The sequence below is a fragment of the Triturus cristatus genome, chromosome 1_2 (genome assembly GCF_964204655.1).
Source record: "Triturus cristatus chromosome 1_2, aTriCri1.1, whole genome shotgun sequence".
Classification (NCBI taxonomy): Eukaryota; Metazoa; Chordata; class Amphibia; order Caudata; family Salamandridae; genus Triturus; species Triturus cristatus.
In genome coordinates, this window is record NC_140580.1 from 869,247,727 (window position 1) to 869,265,628 (window position 17,902).

General features: G+C 44.9%; 1 protein-coding gene across 1 annotated transcript in view; it reads left to right on the forward strand.

Moving 5' to 3' along the window:
- Positions 1 to 17,902, forward strand: part of TTC34 (tetratricopeptide repeat domain 34) — a 625,964-nt gene that overhangs the window by 558,689 nt on the left and 49,373 nt on the right. The window lies entirely within an intron of this gene.

Below are 17,902 nucleotides of genomic sequence, written 5' to 3' on the forward strand. Positions count from 1 at the left end.
CACTAGTAATAGCAGGAGTGCTGTACGAGGTCGGAGCTGCAGCTGAGACCATCTCTCCCTCCTGCCATAAAGCACAGCCCACCCTGCACCAGGACGTGAAGCCAGGGTCCTACTACAGCTGTAGTGTTTTTTATTAGTCCAAAGATAGCACTGACATTACGCAATTCCACACTGCGCACTCAAATCACGAAGAGGGCAGGAAATATCTCCCCCCGCTCTTCCTCCTGAGCCACGACAGTGTAATCACAGAGCAAAAGGTGTTTGAGCGCTTTGTTAGTGTTTATAGCTCGGATGATATCTAACTCTCACTTCACACTTAGTGTCTGTGCAATTTACAACAATTACACATCTTCTTCACTGCACTATTCATCACTACTTTGAAGACGTCGCAGGCCGGTCTCTTCTTCTGATGTTTACTATCTAACAAGCGGTCGAGAAGGCCCTTTATTGCAATGCAATAGATCTCACATTTGCGAGAGTTTAAGCTATTAGTATTGTAAATGACAATGCATTTTATTTATGTTTTAAAACCCAAAACATAAAAAAGGCATTGTCATTTAAAATGCAAATAGCTCAAACTTGCATGAATGCGAGACCTATGCTTGTTTCTTTTTCTCTCAGCACTTCACAGGGGTGTATGTTTTTTCTTGCTTTCTCGCTCCCCATAAAGCTCCACCACCTTGTGCTCTGTGTTGCTCTCTGCTCCTACATCCAGTTCTCCATTGCTTTCTTCTCTTGCTCTCACCCTTTACTGCCGCTTCTCCCCACACCATGCTATGTGTAGCCAGCTCCCTCTTTCCAGATCCCATCCATTACTTCCCAGCCTGTTCTGCGCATTTCTTCCACTCTCTTTTTCAAGCTTGCTATGCCCCCTCACCATCGCTCCTTCCTACTCGCAACCCTACCTGCTTCTCTGTTTCTCTCCTACCCCTTGTGGTCTTTAAAATATTTCATTTTCAATTTTTTTGCAGGGACCAGCAGTTCCAATTTGCTAATGGGCCACTCGGTTTAAAAAAAAAAAAAAACAATTCCACACAAGTAAAAATATTTTATTTCACTTGCTGCTCCAAGTGGCATCCATGGTTTTGAAATGGTAAAACAAACAAGCATTGGCATAGCCAATAGGTCTCTCTTTTGGGACCTTATAATTATTTAGTTATGCAGCACAATATCCTTGGTGCAACAACATTAACTGTTGCATGGTTAAACACTTATAAGGTCCCAAAGTCGAGATCTATTGGCTATGCCAATGCTTGTTTGACTTTTGTTTGATGAAATGTGTATACTCCCTGATGGGGCTAGGCAGGTTGTCGTTTACTGTACCTTTTCCAGGGGCCCACTGAGCCTCTGTCCTCTCACTGTTACACCAATAACTTTACCTAGGGAGTTTGCACTGACAGATGTTTGTCTGAAATCCCAATGTGTATGAGGTCACTTAGATCCCTAGTTGTGAGCGAGGTGGTTTTGAGCATCCAGCATTATTTTGGGGAGGACATATCATTGTGAAAGATCTGGTTTTGTAGGAGGTGATGAAAAGTTTGGTTTCATCATTTGCAGCGTCCATTGACTCCAGAGATTAAGGGGTGTTCAAAGGATAGGTATTGATCATAAATTATTCTACGAAGCAGACACGTGGTCTAGGGTGCAATGGCTAAAGTGGTGGCACTGGTACAAGACGATAAGGTTTCAATTCCAGACTTCCGAAGTTGACCATACGCGATCCTCGACAAATCACTTTTATTTGTTCATCTAACCGCCAACAATTGGGAATGCTTCAAAATATACTGAATGGTGTCTTGCACTCAGCATACAAGAACCAGACATCTACACAGAACTCATCACAAAAAGACCCCAAAACTGGTCCTAGGATGCTTGTTTCCAGTCCAGAGAGGACCTGGCCTGCAGTTCAGGCTGGACTGTTCCCATGAGGAGCAGGGTCAAGACTGATTTGCATATAAAGTTGGAGATTAATGTCCTGTTATGTATGAAACATGCAAGTATGATGTGACGTTGGCTGAGATAACTACCACTGTCATGTGTCCTTATGTTCCTTTTCAATAAAAAGATGTTTAAAAAAAGACTGATTTGCATATGGCTAGGTCCAAACTGGGGTGCCATAGTGAGCAAAAGAAAAATGGATTAAACCCAGATCTTTTGACTGGGGGTAAGTGATTGAAAAGTTTCAGCACTTTGTCCTTCATTTTGTTGCATTAGCTATGTTTGCCCTAAGTGGCCAAGGGTAATCCCAGACCTGGGTCCCTTGCTTGCTGTGCCACTGGATTCAAGCTAGCCTGGCTAATATGGGGTGATATCCCGCAACTGGTTCCAGGAGGATTGTTTACGGTCCACGGAGGACCTGGCCTGGCAGTTCTCGCTGGAATGTTCCCATGAGGAGCAGGGTCTAGACTGATTTGCATATGGCTGGTTCCAAACTGGGGTGTCATAGTGAGAAAAAGAACAGATGGATTAAACATGGATCTCTTGACTGGGGGTGAGTGGATGAAAGGTTTCACTACTCTGTTTATCATCTTGCTGTGTTTGCTATCTACACAGAATTCTTCATTTTTACCCTTAAGTCTGTGGTGCTTGTAGTTAGACCGGTATGCTCAGGTGGCAAAACTACACGTTGACACTGGTCTGTTGCCAACCTTGTCATACCTAAAAGCCCGCAGGAGGGCTGATGGCCCTCGGATGTATATCACTTTTTGTCCTTGGCCTTTGACCGACTCAGCCCCAGCTCTCCTGGCCTTTCAGAGACACTGGCTTGTTAAGAAAGCACCCAGACCTACAGGTCAGATCTCATCGGCACTAATCCCCAGTCGCACACAATTTATTTTCCGAGGCAGGCTTTCTTTTGCCATGAAGCCAAAGACACATACACACGAAAGAAGTTGGGCCAAAACACTCACACAAAATAAACAATTCATCACTCAACTCTCTCCCGTGGTCTGACGTGGCAAGCAAACCAAAAGATTGTTTTAAAGTAAACGAACAACCTTTGCCAACAATATTCTGAACTAGCAAATGGCAAACCTACAATACGATGAAAAATGGTTTTCAAAGATACTTATCTTCGGCTTATCATCAAGTTGAACTGGATGTATCGTCTAAACATTTGACTGCTTTTGTTTCTCCATCTGGGACCTTCCAGTTCAAAAGGATGCCGTTTGGGCTAGCTTCGGCGGCTTCCGTGTTCCAGCGTGTCATGGAAAAAGTCCTAATGGGAGTTAATAACACTGTTGTTTTCCAAGATGACATCCTTGTGGCAGGAGTTTGCAGATCTTCACATGACAAAAGCTTGCAAGAAGTCTTAAATAGATTACAAGAAAAGGGGTAACTTGAGCAAATGTGGTTTTTGTGTGGAATCCATCGATTATCTAGGACACTGCATATCTGGAAAGGGGATTCTTCCTAGAGTAGGTCTGATAGAGTCTATTGTCAAGGTTCCTTCTCCCAAAACCGAAGAGCAGGTTTCTTCTTTCTTAGGGATGTGTGAGTTTTATTCTAAATTTATTTCCAATTTTTCAGCCAGGACTGCTCACTTACGTGAACTTTTGAAGAGAGGAACTGTTTTTGTACGGGATCAAAGATGTCAGACTGATTTTGATAATATTAAGAGAGAACTTGGTTCTTGCAAAATTTTGACTCCATTTAATCCTTCTTTAGAATCTATTGTATCTGTGGATGCAAGTCTTGATGGTCTGGGTGGTATGTTGACTCAAATGGAAGGTAATGTTGAACATACGGTTGGTTTCATCTCTCGATCATTACGTCCCAGTGAAAAAAACTATTCTGTCATCGAGAGAGAACTTCTGGCTTGTTGTTGGGCAATTGAGAGGTTTAAAAGTTTTCTCTGGGGTAGATCTTTCAAGCTATTGACGGATCACAAACCTCTTATTCCTATCCTCAATGGTGTTGTAGTGAAAGACCACACTCCCAGGATCACTAGATTGAGTTCCAAACTCCTTCAATATAATTTTGTGGTTGAACACATTCCTGGAGGAAAAAACATAAGACCTGACCTACTCTCTAGACTGCCATTACCGGAGGTGAGGAGTGAATTTACTGGAGATGAAGATGAGGAATGTTTAATTGCAAGTATTGATGTGTTTAAAGAGGGGTGTTTCAAGGAGGAAGAGTGGTTTGATGCAATGCATTCTTATTCTGTTCTCGAAGAAGTGAGAAAATGTATCATTAATGGTTGGCCAAAGGAAAAACATCTGGATAGTGAACTGCAACCTTTTTCAAAAGTGGCTGATGAATTGTCTCTAGAAGGGGGGGATGATTTTACGTGGTGATAGATTTGTACCTCCTGCAAGTTTGAGAGATCGTATAATTATGGCTGGACATGAAGGTCATCTGGGGCAAACATGCACCAAACGTAGAATTTGTTCAATTTATTGGTGGCCTTCAATGGATCGCCATATAGAGGATATGGTTGAGAGGTGTTTTACTTGTTGTGCCAGTGACAAAGTCATCAAGACTGTTATTCCTCCCAAAGTGAAAGTTGATTTACCATCTGGGCCTTGGATGAAACTGGCGCTGGATTTTATTGGGCCGTTTAATGCTTTGCCCAACAAATACAAGTTTGCCTTGGTCATTGCAGATTACTACAGCAAATGGTGGGAGATTTGTTTTATGACTGATCCCAATACGAATGAAGTTATTAAGTTTTTAGAAAGCCTTTTTGCAAGAGAAGGGTTTCCAAAGGAGTTAGTGTCAGACAATGGAGTACAGTTCGTCTCCAAAGAAATGTCCAGTTTTTTAAATCAATCTGGTATTAACCATCGGCGAGTGGCTCTTTACCACCCACAAGGGAATGGTTTCATTGAGCGCATGAATCGCATATTGGTGGATTGTGTGCAATGGACGATTTCTGGTAATATTGATATTAAAGGAGCTGTACAGAGTATGCTGTGGGCTCATCGCACCACTCCGGGCACTGAGTTTGGGAAAAGTCCTTTTGAGCTATTGATAGGGAGAGTTGCTACGTTCAGCATGTGTCCAGCGTGGATGAGGCAGTGGGGACTATTGTCCAGGTCGTTTTTGTCATCCTCTCAGGAAAGAGTTGTGAGAGAGACGCATCCTATTGCACACAAAAAAGCTAATGCGAAAGAAAACACTTCTTACCATTCAGGACAAAGTGTTCACTAGGAAGGATGGTCCCACAAAATCAAGGTGGGAGATTGGGTTAAAATTAAGAATCCTCATAATGTACCCAAAGGTCTCTCAAAATTTAGTCAACCGATGTGTGTTGATTCAGTTTCACGTTATGCTGTAAGAGTCAATGGGAAGAATTGGTGAAATGTATCCAGGATTTATAGAATGCCTGATAAAGTTGTACATCAAATGGGTTTGAAATTCAATCCTGTTCGTCTTTCTGGTAAATCATCACTTGATAGTGTGGAGATTGACTTGAGTGGGAAAAGTTCAACCAGCAATGGTCAAAATATGTCTACTCCTGTAGTGAGGAAGAGTAGTCGTAGGAGTTTTTTTCCCAAACGTATGGATTTATGAAGTGTATTAGTTGGTGTAAGTTAAATTAAGAATCGTTATCAGTATTTATCTATTCTTTTCTTTTTATTTATTGTCTCTAGTTTTGGTCTCCTTTTTATTGCATTTAATTTTGTTAATATGGTTCCTCTTTTTCTTCTTAGTTTATTCAATCCTAATGTTTCTGTGAGAAAGGGAGATATTGTAGTATCCACTGTTGCAATGTTATGACATACTTAAGGTTCTGACACTTCCTTGGTGATGGAATGTACATATTTGAATTCTAGAGTGTTATTCAGATTCATTCCCTGGAAGCTGTTTTGATGAGCGGTAATAAATACTACTTCTCTACCTTCAACCTGCGTTGGTGGTCACTTCAGAAAGTTTGCATGCTAATTCAAAAAATATGAACTTTACAACCTCAAAGTTCACCATTACATCTCATTTGTGAAAACTACTCTCATCCGCGGTGCATCACATTTCATACAGATATTAACATTATTTGAATCACCAGAAATTTTACATAGATTAATCTTCGTGGGCCTGCACCACTAGCAAGTATATTTTAAATTGCAAGCAGCAAGTCGATTTGAAATTGCTTTACAAGTAGCTATATTCACCTTTCCGCATCCCAACATGATGCTGCATGGTTTTGTTATAACATGGCAAGTTGCTCAAAGTTGGTTGTAATAAAAGAGTAGCACCTTTTATTAACTTAATGGATTCGATTGACAAAGTCCGCCAAAGAGGGAATATAGGGGCATATGTATCAAATACCGTTATTGCAATTCTCAAACAGCGATTTTTAGGGAATCGCTATTTGAGAATCGCAAAACAGGATGTAATAAAAAATGTGCTAATAATTTGCGATTCCTTGGCATTCCTTAATTGCGTTTCGCAAATTGCGAATCGCAATTAAGGAATACCTTCCCATTCATTCCTATGGGCTAGGAGGCCCATAGGAATCAATGGGAATACATTCTCAGTTTGCGATTCACAATTAGAGAATCGCAAAATGAGAATGCAATTTCAAAGGTGTATTGTATTGTATACGGTTTTTATAGAGCGCGACTATCACCCAACGGGTACCTTGGTATTATAGTAAATGACTCATCATCAAACGGTAGGGGGAAAAACAAAAATAAGTCAAGTGAGACAGTTCCAAGACCGTCAAGCTCTAGGGAACAGCCAAGTTTTAGTCTTCTTTCTAAACTGCATAAGATCAGGAGACTGTCTAAATTCCAAAGGAAGGCTGTTCCAGAGCTTAGCTGCAGCAAAGCTGAAGGCCCTACCCCCCTGACCTGACTCTCCGGATCTTCGGAACTTTCACCAAACAAGCAGTGGCAGAGTGGAGACACCTTGTTGGTGTATACCATGTAAAGGTCTCTTGAAGGGGTATGGGTCCAAGGCCATGCAAGGCATAAGGACTTAAACTGGACCCTCTAAAATAAAGGCAACCAATGAAGCTCTGCAAGGGCCAGCGAGCCCGATGAACGTCGTGGTTTCATCAGAGCCAGTTTAGCCGCCACAGTTTGAACTCTTTGAAGACGTTCAATCAAAAATTTAGGGGCCTCCAACAGTAGGGCGTTACAGTAGTCTAATCTGCTGAGGATGATACTACCAACGACCAGCGATCTGGCCGGCGCTGGTAGTACCGGGAGAATCTTCCTCAGAGCTCTGATCAGAGAAAAACAATTCCCTACCACCTTGTTTACATGCATTTCCAAGGTTAAGGTAGCATCGAACATAACTCCCAAATTACGTACAGCTTTGACCGGAACCACAGTAGACGTGGATGAAGGGGGCCAAAGATTTCCAGGAAAAGGGGGAGGAACCCTCCCTGTAGTATAGTATAAAACTTTAGTCTTATCTGAGGTAAATTGAAGTGAGTTAGCTCTTAGCCAACATGCAGTATCCTGCATGCAATCATGGAAGGCTGTCAAAGGAATCGACTGATTTCCCTCTAGGGAAAAAAAGATTTGGGTGTCGTTGGCATAGTTCACCAACTTCACACCATGCGCCTTTATAATTTCAATCAGGGGTCGCATATAAACATTAAAAAGAATAGGGCTTATTGCCGATCCCTGTGGGACGCCATGGTGAACATTGGAGAACTTAGATTGATATGGCGGGAGAGAGACTGCCTGACACCAATCAGATAGATAGGAGCGAAACCACTCTAGAGCCATCCCTGACACCCCAACTTCTTCCAGCCTGGTCATCAAAATATCATGGTTGACTGTATCAAAAGCGGCAGACAGGTCAAGCAAAATGAGAATGCCCAATTGCCCCATGTCTGCCCGCAATCGGAGATCATCTAATACGGTCACTAGAGCAGTCTCAGTTCCGTGGCCAGGTCGAAAGCCAAACTGAACATTATCTAGCCTGAAGTTGGCATCCAGAAACTGAGATAAACTTTTGCTGACCAGTCGTTCAATGATTTTAATCGGCTATGGTAGAAGAGAGATTGGTCTATAATTAGCGGTGTAGGTCGGATCCAAAGTCGTTTTTTTTCAAAAGTGGGGTAACCACTGCACGTTTCCAACCCACTGGAACTGATCCAGAGGCTAAAGAGCTATTACAAATCTGACGCAAAATGGGAAAGAGTTCAGAACCCAGCTCCTTCCAGATTTTATGTGGAAAAGGATCCAAAGGGGATCCCGAAGACACATTTGCAGCAGTTCTATTAAAAATCTCCTCCGAGAATGGCTCAAAGTGGTTCAAGACGGATGTTAGGCCTATCTCTGTCCTTTTTACCTTTCTGGGTTCCCTCATTTCATTAATTTTGACAGTAGAGCCATCTTTCCTAGGAGGATCATTCATCTTTAGTCCATCAATGATGTTGCTTATTTTATCCATGAAATAAAGTTGCTAGACTATCACACAGAGCCTGGGTTGGCATGATTTTAGACTGTGTGTACTCAGGGGCAGTGAAATCTTTCACTATTTTAAAAAAAATTAGAGAGTTATTTTTATAGTTTAAAATAATGTTAGCAAAATATTCAGATTTGGCCAAAGCGATTTCCTTCCTATATTCCATTAGTACAGCCTTCCAGGAAGACTTATCCTCATCTGAATAAGTCTTCCTCCATTTTCTCTCTGCCTGCCGGCAGATCAATTTCAAGGATTTAAGATGATCATTGTACCAGCAGGCAGACGGCCTGCTTATCTTCTTACAGTTTTTTATGGGGGCGATTTGGGCAAGTTGGCTTTCAATCTGGTCACAGAAATTCGTATAATTATCTTCCACTGTTCTTTCACTATTAAAAATGTTCCCAAGGGAAAATACTGAGGAGGAGCTGGTCTTCCTTTTAAAGAGTCCCTTCCAATCTCTACTCCTGAACACCCTAGCCTCTCTGGTGGCGGGCCGTACTCCTCTTAGGTCAAGTAGCTGAAACTTGACCGAATGACGATCGGACCAGCCAACCGAGAAGATCTCTACTGCTCCCAAGGCCTGTTCCTTAGAGAAGATTAAATCTAATATATTTCCCCCCTTATGGGTAGCCTTGCTGCAGATGAGAGCATATAAAATCTCCCTACTTCCACAGACAGAGTAATTTCACAGATACACGCACATACACTCTTCATTCACTAGGGCCCATCACACTGACATACGCTCTATTACTCTATCCGCACTGAACCGGAGAGGAAACTTCCTTGATCACTCTGCATCTACACTGAGGCCAATGAAAGCCTCTGAGGCGGAAGCCGGAGGTGTTTGTAACTCGCTCGCTTTTTTAAAAATTGTCACTAAATAACTTGTATCACTGCTCTTTAAAAGCACACAAACGCTCTGTCTTACCTACTGGATGCGCTGCTGACACGCGCTAATCCAGCTCATCAGCCTCGGGGAATCGCCATTACCGAGAGCACGCCAAAGGCGAAGCCACGCCCCCTGCGAGGCCACGCCCACCGACCAAGCCTATAAACGCTCTTCTAGCGCATCGTCCCCATTCACCTGAAAGCCTCTGAGGCGGAAGCCGGAGGTGTTTGTAACTCGCTCGCTTTTTTAAAAATTGTCACCAAATAACTTGTATCACTGCTCTTTAAAAGCACACAAACGCTCTGTCTTACCTACTGGATGCGCTGCTGACACGCGCTAATCCAGCTCATCAGCCTCGGGGAATCGCCATTACCGAGAGCACGCCAAAGGCGAAGCCACGCCCCCTGCGAGGCCACGCCCACCGACCAAGCCTATAAACGCTCTTCTAGCGCATCGTCCCCATTCACCTGAAAGCCTCTGAGGCGGAAGCCGGAGGTGTTTGTAACTCGCTCGCTTTTTTAAAAATTGTCACCAAATAACTTGTATCACTGCTCTTTAAAAGCACACAAACGCTCTGTCTTACCTACTGGATGCGCTGCTGACACGCGCTAATCCAGCTCATCAGCCTCGGGGAATCGCCATTACCGAGAGCACGCCAAAGGCGAAGCCACGCCCCCTGCGAGGCCACGCCCACCGACCAAGCCTATAAACGCTCTTCTAGCGCATCGTCCCCATTCACCTGAAAGCCTCTGAGGCGGAAGCCGGAGGTGTTTGTAACTCGCTCGCTTTTTTAAAAATTGTCACCAAATAACTTGTATCACTGCTCTTTAAAAGCACACAAACGCTCTGTCTTACCTACTGGATGCGCTGCTGACACGCGCTAATCCAGCTCATCAGCCTCGGGGAATCGCCATTACCGAGAGCACGCCAAAGGCGAAGCCACGCCCCCTGTGAGGCCACGCCCACTAACTTCTAGCACAAATGTGTCGACCCCCCCAGCGCAGCGGACGAGCGCAGCGGGAGCGCCGTTTGCGCGCCGAAGGCGCGCCTAAGGCAAGCCCGTCTGCGCCCGTCCGCGCACGACCGGGCCTAGGGCCAGACCCCCTGGCTTGCAGAGCCTCCGCTAAAACCACATATTCCCGCCGTGACCTCTTAAGCCTCAGGTCTTCTCCCGCCCCCTCATGCAGATATATCCATGATATGGATGGACCCTTTGTCAGCTGCACGAACTGCCAGCCAGCCCAGCTCCAAATCCCGACACGAGTACTGAAGCCTGCAACCCTCAAACTTGCCTCACTGAACTGCCGCTCTCTCCCTAAACATACGACACCAATCCACCACCTTATAGAAGACTACGAGATTGATATTCTCTTCCTAACGGAAACGTGGCTCACCCCACACTCTGACTCGGACATAGTGTTAGCCACACCTCAGGGATTCCTCATCCAGTCCCTCCCTCGACCACTAGGCAGAGGGGGAGGCATCGCTATTATTCACCGTGACTCCTTCACCTGCAACGCCAGCGACGCACAAATCCCAGACTCGGAAAGTCTTCAATTCTCAATTAAACTTGACCCTACGAACTCCCTTTCAGGGATTCTAGTCTACCGTCCCCCCGGCCACCCCGGCTCCTTTCCCAATGCCCTCCTAGACATGGTAGCAACACAGGCTCACTCCGTCACGAACTTCATCTTAGTGGGAGACCTGAACATCCACTTTGAAGACACTTCAGATTCTGGAGTAGTCGACCTGATCTCTGAACTAGCGGCCTCGGACCTCCGTCTCATTAACTCAGGAGCCACTCACATCAAAGGCCACCTGCTGGACCCAGTGTTCACCAGCACCCCCGCGATGCAAGAAATAGACTCCATTCCCCTTCCCTGGACGGACCACTTCTTGGTCCTATTCCAACTTCCAGGACCCCTCAAGAAACCTCAGAAACCTCCCTCCTTCACTAAAGGCAGGACTTGGTCCAAACTACCTATTGAAGAATGGGCCAACACCCTGATATCTACCACCCCGATTCACGACGATATCCCGGACAACGCCGATAGTAACTTCAGAAATTGGATCACGACCTCCCTTGACTCTGTGCTCCCACTCAGAATGCGCGAAGATAAGACCAACAACATCGGCTCTGCTCCGTGGTACACCCCAGAACTTCGCCAGCTCCGCAAAAACTGTAAAAGAGCTGAACGGCTTTGGAGAAAAGACTGGCAGAACGCCAGCAAAGAGGCATACCACTCCTCAGTCAAAACCTATAAAACCGCAATCAAGCTCTCCAAAGCCTCTCACTATGACACCCGGATAAAGGAAGCCTCTAATTCCTCTAGGGAATCCTTTCTCATTGTGAAGGAGCTTCTGAAAGTTCCCATCTCTTCCTCGCCCACCACCCCTCAGGTAGATAGAAGTAATGACTTAGCCTCATACTTCAACAACAAAATCGCCCGCATCCTCACATCCCTCCCTCCCCCCAGCTCCCCTTCCCGCAGAAACACTATTCAGCCCCCCGATGAGATGGGAATACGTCCCCAACTCGAGACATTCGAGCCGGTAACACCCAACGAGGTGGAAACGACACTGAATAAAATAAAAAGTGGATCTCCTTTAGACCCTGCACCTCTGAGATTCCTCAAAAACGTGGCCCCCGCTATCACCCCTACAATCACGGAGCTTATCAACTGCTCACTTGCTCAGGGATCAGTCCCCCACAGCTGGAAAAGTGCAGTGGTGAAGGCACTCCTTAAAAAACCTCAGCTCGACCCAACTGATATGGCAAACTACCGGCCCATATCACTCCTCCCGGGGATTAGCAAGATCACCGAGAAACTGGTGAATAGTCAACTTTCCCGATTTCTCGAGACTAATAACATCCTACGGCAATCCCAAACCGGGTTCCGTCCGGGACACGGCACAGACACCGCCCTGCTTGCCGTCATCGAGGAAGCAAGGCGCATTCTAGACTCAGGGGGATCAGTGGCAGTGATCCTCCTGGATCTGAGTGCCGCCTTCGACACGGTCAATCACCGTGTCCTTCTTCATCGATTGGCGACAGCAGGGCTCACCGGGATGGCACTCAGATGGATAGAGTCCTTTCTCACTGGACGCACGTTCCAGGTTTGGGACGGCGAATTCCACTCGTCCACACTCCCACTCACCAGCGGGGTTCCTCAGGGCTCCTCCCTGAGCCCCACACTTTTTAATGTGTACATGGCCCCCTTGGAAGATGTGGTAACACCATTCGGGATAAAAATCGTGAGCTACGCTGACGACACACAATTGGTCGTCTCCCTCTCCCAACTTGACGACCACCCAGACAAATTACCAAACTGTCTCACCGAAATTCACGGGTGGATGTGTGAATCGTCATTGAAACTCAACGGTTCCAAAACCGAGGTGATGCTCATGGGCAAACAATGGGCGACCATCCCCCCGGCAATTTGGCCAGACGTGTTCGGGGAAATCCCCACCCCGAAACACGAAATCAAGACCCTCGGAGTCTGGCTAGAACCCGCCCTCTCAATGAAGACCCAAGCGGCTAAAACCGCCGGTACCTGTCTTGGGCTTCTGCGAACTATTCGCAAAATTCTCCCCCTCCTACCGCCCGTGTCCAGGAAACTACTAGTACAGGGCCTCATATTGTCACGGCTAGACTACAGCAACTTGGTCTACCTAGGTGCGCCGGAAGCCACCTTAGCGAGACTGCAAAGAACCCAGAACGCTGCAGCCCGCCTAATCATGAGCGTACCTCCTAGAGTATCCGCCAAACCCGCCATTAAGGCGCTGCACTGGCTGCCAGTCCGCCAAAGGGTGGAGTTTAAGGCCATGTGCACGGCCCATAAACTAATCAACGGATCGGGACCTGCGATCCTTAGTGGTCTGGTCACCCCCTACATTGCACCAAGGGCCCTACGGTCGGAGAACGAGCACCTGGCCAACATCCCTAAATTCAAGAGAACACGCACTGGAGGCCGACGTTTCTCTGTCAAAGCGTCCACTGGTTGGAACTCTCTCCCACGCTCCCTCAGACTGGAGCCCAACCACCTGACATTCAGGAAAAAACTTAAAACCCTTTTGTTCCCTAAATAAACCCTCCACCTCTCTCCCCCTCAGTAGGACTCAATGTTAACAGCGCGGGGATGCCCTCGGGTCACCAGGCGCTATACAAATTGCTAAATAAATAAATAAATGCGACCAAGTTTATATTGCCTTGAGTCATGATTTAAACAATAATAGTCACAATAAGGAATTCAATAACTGACAAAGAAATAACCACCCGACACTGTAATTCAAACATAAGGTAATTTTATCTAAAAATTAGTTCAAGTGAAAGTCAATCAATAGCAAAATCGTTATTCTCATATTTACCTATTCTAGCTAAATGTCATAAATGGGTCAGGACAGGTCTCTCAGTAAAGTCTCTCGAGTCGCCGTCCTCACAGCATCGATCCTCACCAGCATGGGTTTAGGAAGAAGTGGCCTTAGACCCTCCCTAGTCTAACAATATTTATAATGAAACTTGCAAAATGATAGCAACAAATAAGTTCTGAATATCCGTTGAGCCGCTAAGCAGAGCGAGCAGGAAAGGATGTAGCATCGCTACATTTAAGAATCCTCCGCTCAGGAAAAATCACAAAAATAAAAAGACGGAAGAAGGAAACTCAATCTAGCAAATGTTGCATTAATAGAAGCTCTTCCTCAGAACCATAGCAAAGCCATCACAATTGTGAATAGTTCATTGTGGCTTCATTCTCAACCAAGGACAACTCAGCGGATGGGCAGCACGCCTGGAATCGCTGTCATCATAGAAGCTTTTCGAATTGTGCAGAGGCTGTGATCAGGTGACTTTCAACCATGTTTAGCAAGGCCTTTCGTCACATCTCATTCACTCGAACGCAGGCTGTAAATGGCAGCCATTTTCATTTAGGCCAAAACGGACCATCTTAATTGAAAGAAACACAAACAACGTTACTACATCATCGCAATGATTAAACAGTGTTAATTCCCACTAATACCCTTATGTGTATGTAATTATCTAGCCATCTGCGACATATTTAAGCATTAGTACACGCTATTAAAAAAGCATGAATATAAAACAAATAGCACTCTCGTCATTTATTTAAACGCACATATTATTGAGCAACATATATGCATTCCCACGTGTAGTTTCTCTTATTAGTAATGTTGATTAGTCAAAGTTTGTCACAAAAAACGATAATTAGTGATTACAAATTAATAATTTTAGTTATGACACATAAACAAGACTGGAGCTTAAAACCCAATAAATTTTCAACAGAAAACCCTGCTCCAGCAGCCTCACTAATCCACTGGCGCAATTGCGAATTCTCACAGGCCTGGATACGATTACTATGTCCAGAGTCCAAAGTTCCATTGCACCATAAATTAAAATCACCCATTATAAACAGATTAGAATGGGTAAGGGCCATATTGCAAATACCGTCTATTAATCCCTGCAGGTGAGATAAACTCACCGTTCCTGGCGGTCTATAACAGACAATACCCGCCAGTACACAACCTTTAGGATCTTTAAGTGAAAAACCAAAAAGTTTGAAGCCCTCTACTTCATCAATCTCCAGTTGAGTGAAGTCCAGGGCTTCCCTAAAAATAATCCCCACACCACCTCCTCGTCCACCACTTCGGGGTTTATGTAGAATTTTATAGCCCAGAGGACAAGCCAGGCCTAATTCCACCTCCAGACCCGAACGTGTCCAGGTCTCTGTCATAAAAAGGGCATCTAGATAGTGTCGAAAGGACACCCTGCTGCACCCCTAAAATATGTATATGTGCACATGTGGTGCACATACATGCCCTAAGGGCATGTATGTGTGCAACATGGTACTTTGAAAAATGCAAAAAAGTGCATTTTTCTAAGAAATCGCACTTTACCACCACCAATGGTGGTAATTTGCGATTCCTTAAGGCCAAATAGCACTTTTTCTGTGCTTCATACATTGCATTTAAGGAATCGCAATTTGCGCAAAGGTGCAAAAGGGACTTTGCTTTGAGAAACTGCACAGCAGGATCGTGGTTCTCCTAGATAGTGGCAGATGGGCGTAAAAAGACACCGTGGAAAAGCCAAACTCTTAAGATGTGAATTGCTTTACAATGCTAAGATTAGAAACATGTATATTACGGATTTATTTTAGATAAAGCCATCATGTCCTTAAAAAGGAGATTATTTTGTAAACTGAGGGGTTAGAGTATACATGTCCTTGAAAATGTTCTTCTTCTACACCCAAAATACGGGTTCATCAAAACTGGGCTTTAAATGTGGCAACTTTGTTCACCCCCACAATCACCTAGCAGGTCACTTTGTGTGCAGATTGTGTATAGAGTGGATGAGTCGGGTATGACTTCCCCACTTTATGTCTCTCGCAGTCGCTCAGTGCCTCTCTCGAAAATTACAAAGCCATTTAATGTATCATTCCCAAATTGACTTGTCTCTCTTTTGGCCAACTTGTCTTTTCGTTCTCAAACAGTTTGTCTAAAAGCTATCACCGCGATAATGCGAAACTGGCCCTCGACCATTCTCGGTAGCGAGTCCCTGGAATGAATGGGCATGCAGCATGCGCTTGAGGAGGACAGGAATGGCATGTCGCCTGTTTATGCCAGGCAATGTACACTCATTCCATTCTGTCTCATCAGAAACTGCTGATTTTGAGGTTAAAAGTAATTGTTTATTTCGAATCTGGATATTTTTTTACAATGCAGTCTTTTCTACATGTCTTTGGCCATTGACAATCCGTTCTGTCTTTCAGCACAGTCAGGTGAAAGCCAGTGGCGTAACGAAACTTGAGGGGGTCCCGTGCAAAGTACATGGAGGGGGCCCCCTCCAACCACAGTCAGGAGCTCTCAGGCCAGGGCAATGTGCTGAGGAGACCCCTGTAGCTCGGAGGCCCCCCCCCCACACCATGGGGCTGCTGGGGCCTTGGCTTTGTTACACTACTGCTTCCCTTCACAGCCACAATTAATGATATCATGAAACTTTAGAAATTCTATCAGTAAATTTTAAGCTAAATGAAACACGGCTTTTGTTTATATCAACCACCCACTTCCAAAGCAAATGAGAAGAAACCAGGGGTCTCTATGTTATAGTGGAGAAGTTCATTGATCGCAAGCCCTTCTACGCTCTGTTTGCTCATTACTTTCAGTTGCTAATATTCAAGGCCACTAGAATTATGTAGCAGGGATGGATCAAATTATGTAGCAGGGTTGACTATATTATGCTGCAAGAAATGGCAAAGTATGCTGTATAATGCGGCAAAATGTTGGGATAGCATTGCCACATTATTTTTTATTTTTACTCACGTTATAAATGTTTGGGCAAATGTTTCATCCCATTAATACAAGTGGACTCAGTCTTTCATCCTTCAAAGGTCGATAGCAAGAGTACCATTGAGTTGAGTTGCACACATTTGTTATACAGCACCTAGACATCCATTGAGACGACTGTGTGCTTCACAAGAGCTCATGCTCACAGTGTTGAAATTGGGAGGTCTGTTTTAACATTCTGCCCTAAACTTACCGTCTTTTGAACTGAGCAGTGCTGAGAGATATGGTGATATATTTTTTTTAAATGAGGAGTGCTGGGGGGTATGGCTTAATATGAACTTCTTTTGAATTGTGCAGTGCTGGTGGGGTATGGCCTGTAATGACCTTCTTGTGAACAGTGCATTATTGGGGGATATGGCCTGTAATTACCTTCTCTTGAACTGTATAGTGCACGGGAATATGGCCTGAAATGACCTTCTTATGAACAGTACCGTGCTGGGGGATATGGTCTCAAATCCCCTTCTTTTCAACTGTACAGTGTCTTTGGGATATGGCGTGAAATGACCTTATCAGCGGAGCAGTGCTGGCGAGTATGGCCTGAAATGGCCTTCCTTTGAACTGTGCAGTTCTTCTTGGATATCACCTGGATTGACCATCCTATGAGCTGTGCAGTGCTGTGGGATATTGTAGTGCTATGGGATATGGCCTGAAAGGACCTTATTTTGAACTGTGCAGCGCTTGGGGAAATGGTCTGAAATTACCTTTTTTAGAACTGTGCCGTATTTGGGGATATGGCCTTGTTTTGAGCTATACGGTATTGGGGCATATGGCCTGTAATACCCTTATTTTGAACTGTGCAGTGCTGGGGGAAGTGGCCTCAAAGGACCTTCTTTTGAATTGTACAGTGCTGGGGGATATGGCCTTTTTTTTAAATCTAACACAAGAACTGGTATGTAGAGTCTTGTTATGTATCTTAGCCTTTGGAGCAGGAAGATAGAACGATCTACCCAGGATCACACAGTTTGGTTAGGCGTGGGGTAACTAGTACTAGAACATTGCTCCCTGGTTTACGTTCAGGAGCTGGGCCACTTGACAACCTCAACACTTGCCAAAGAGGCTGTGAGCTGGGCCACTACTACCTACAATTCAACCCCATCACTCGCCCACTCCGGTGAACGAGCTTGATGCCGGGGTGCCAAATACCAACATTGGCAAGTCTAGATTCCACCTCCCGCCTCTTTCTTCCACCACTTTCCACCTCGGACTTCTTTACCTCAATCTTGCAGGTTCTTTTTCACCACTGCTTTCTCCCATTGCCAGAGATTTCCTGTCTTTGTTTCTCTCCCCTCTCTC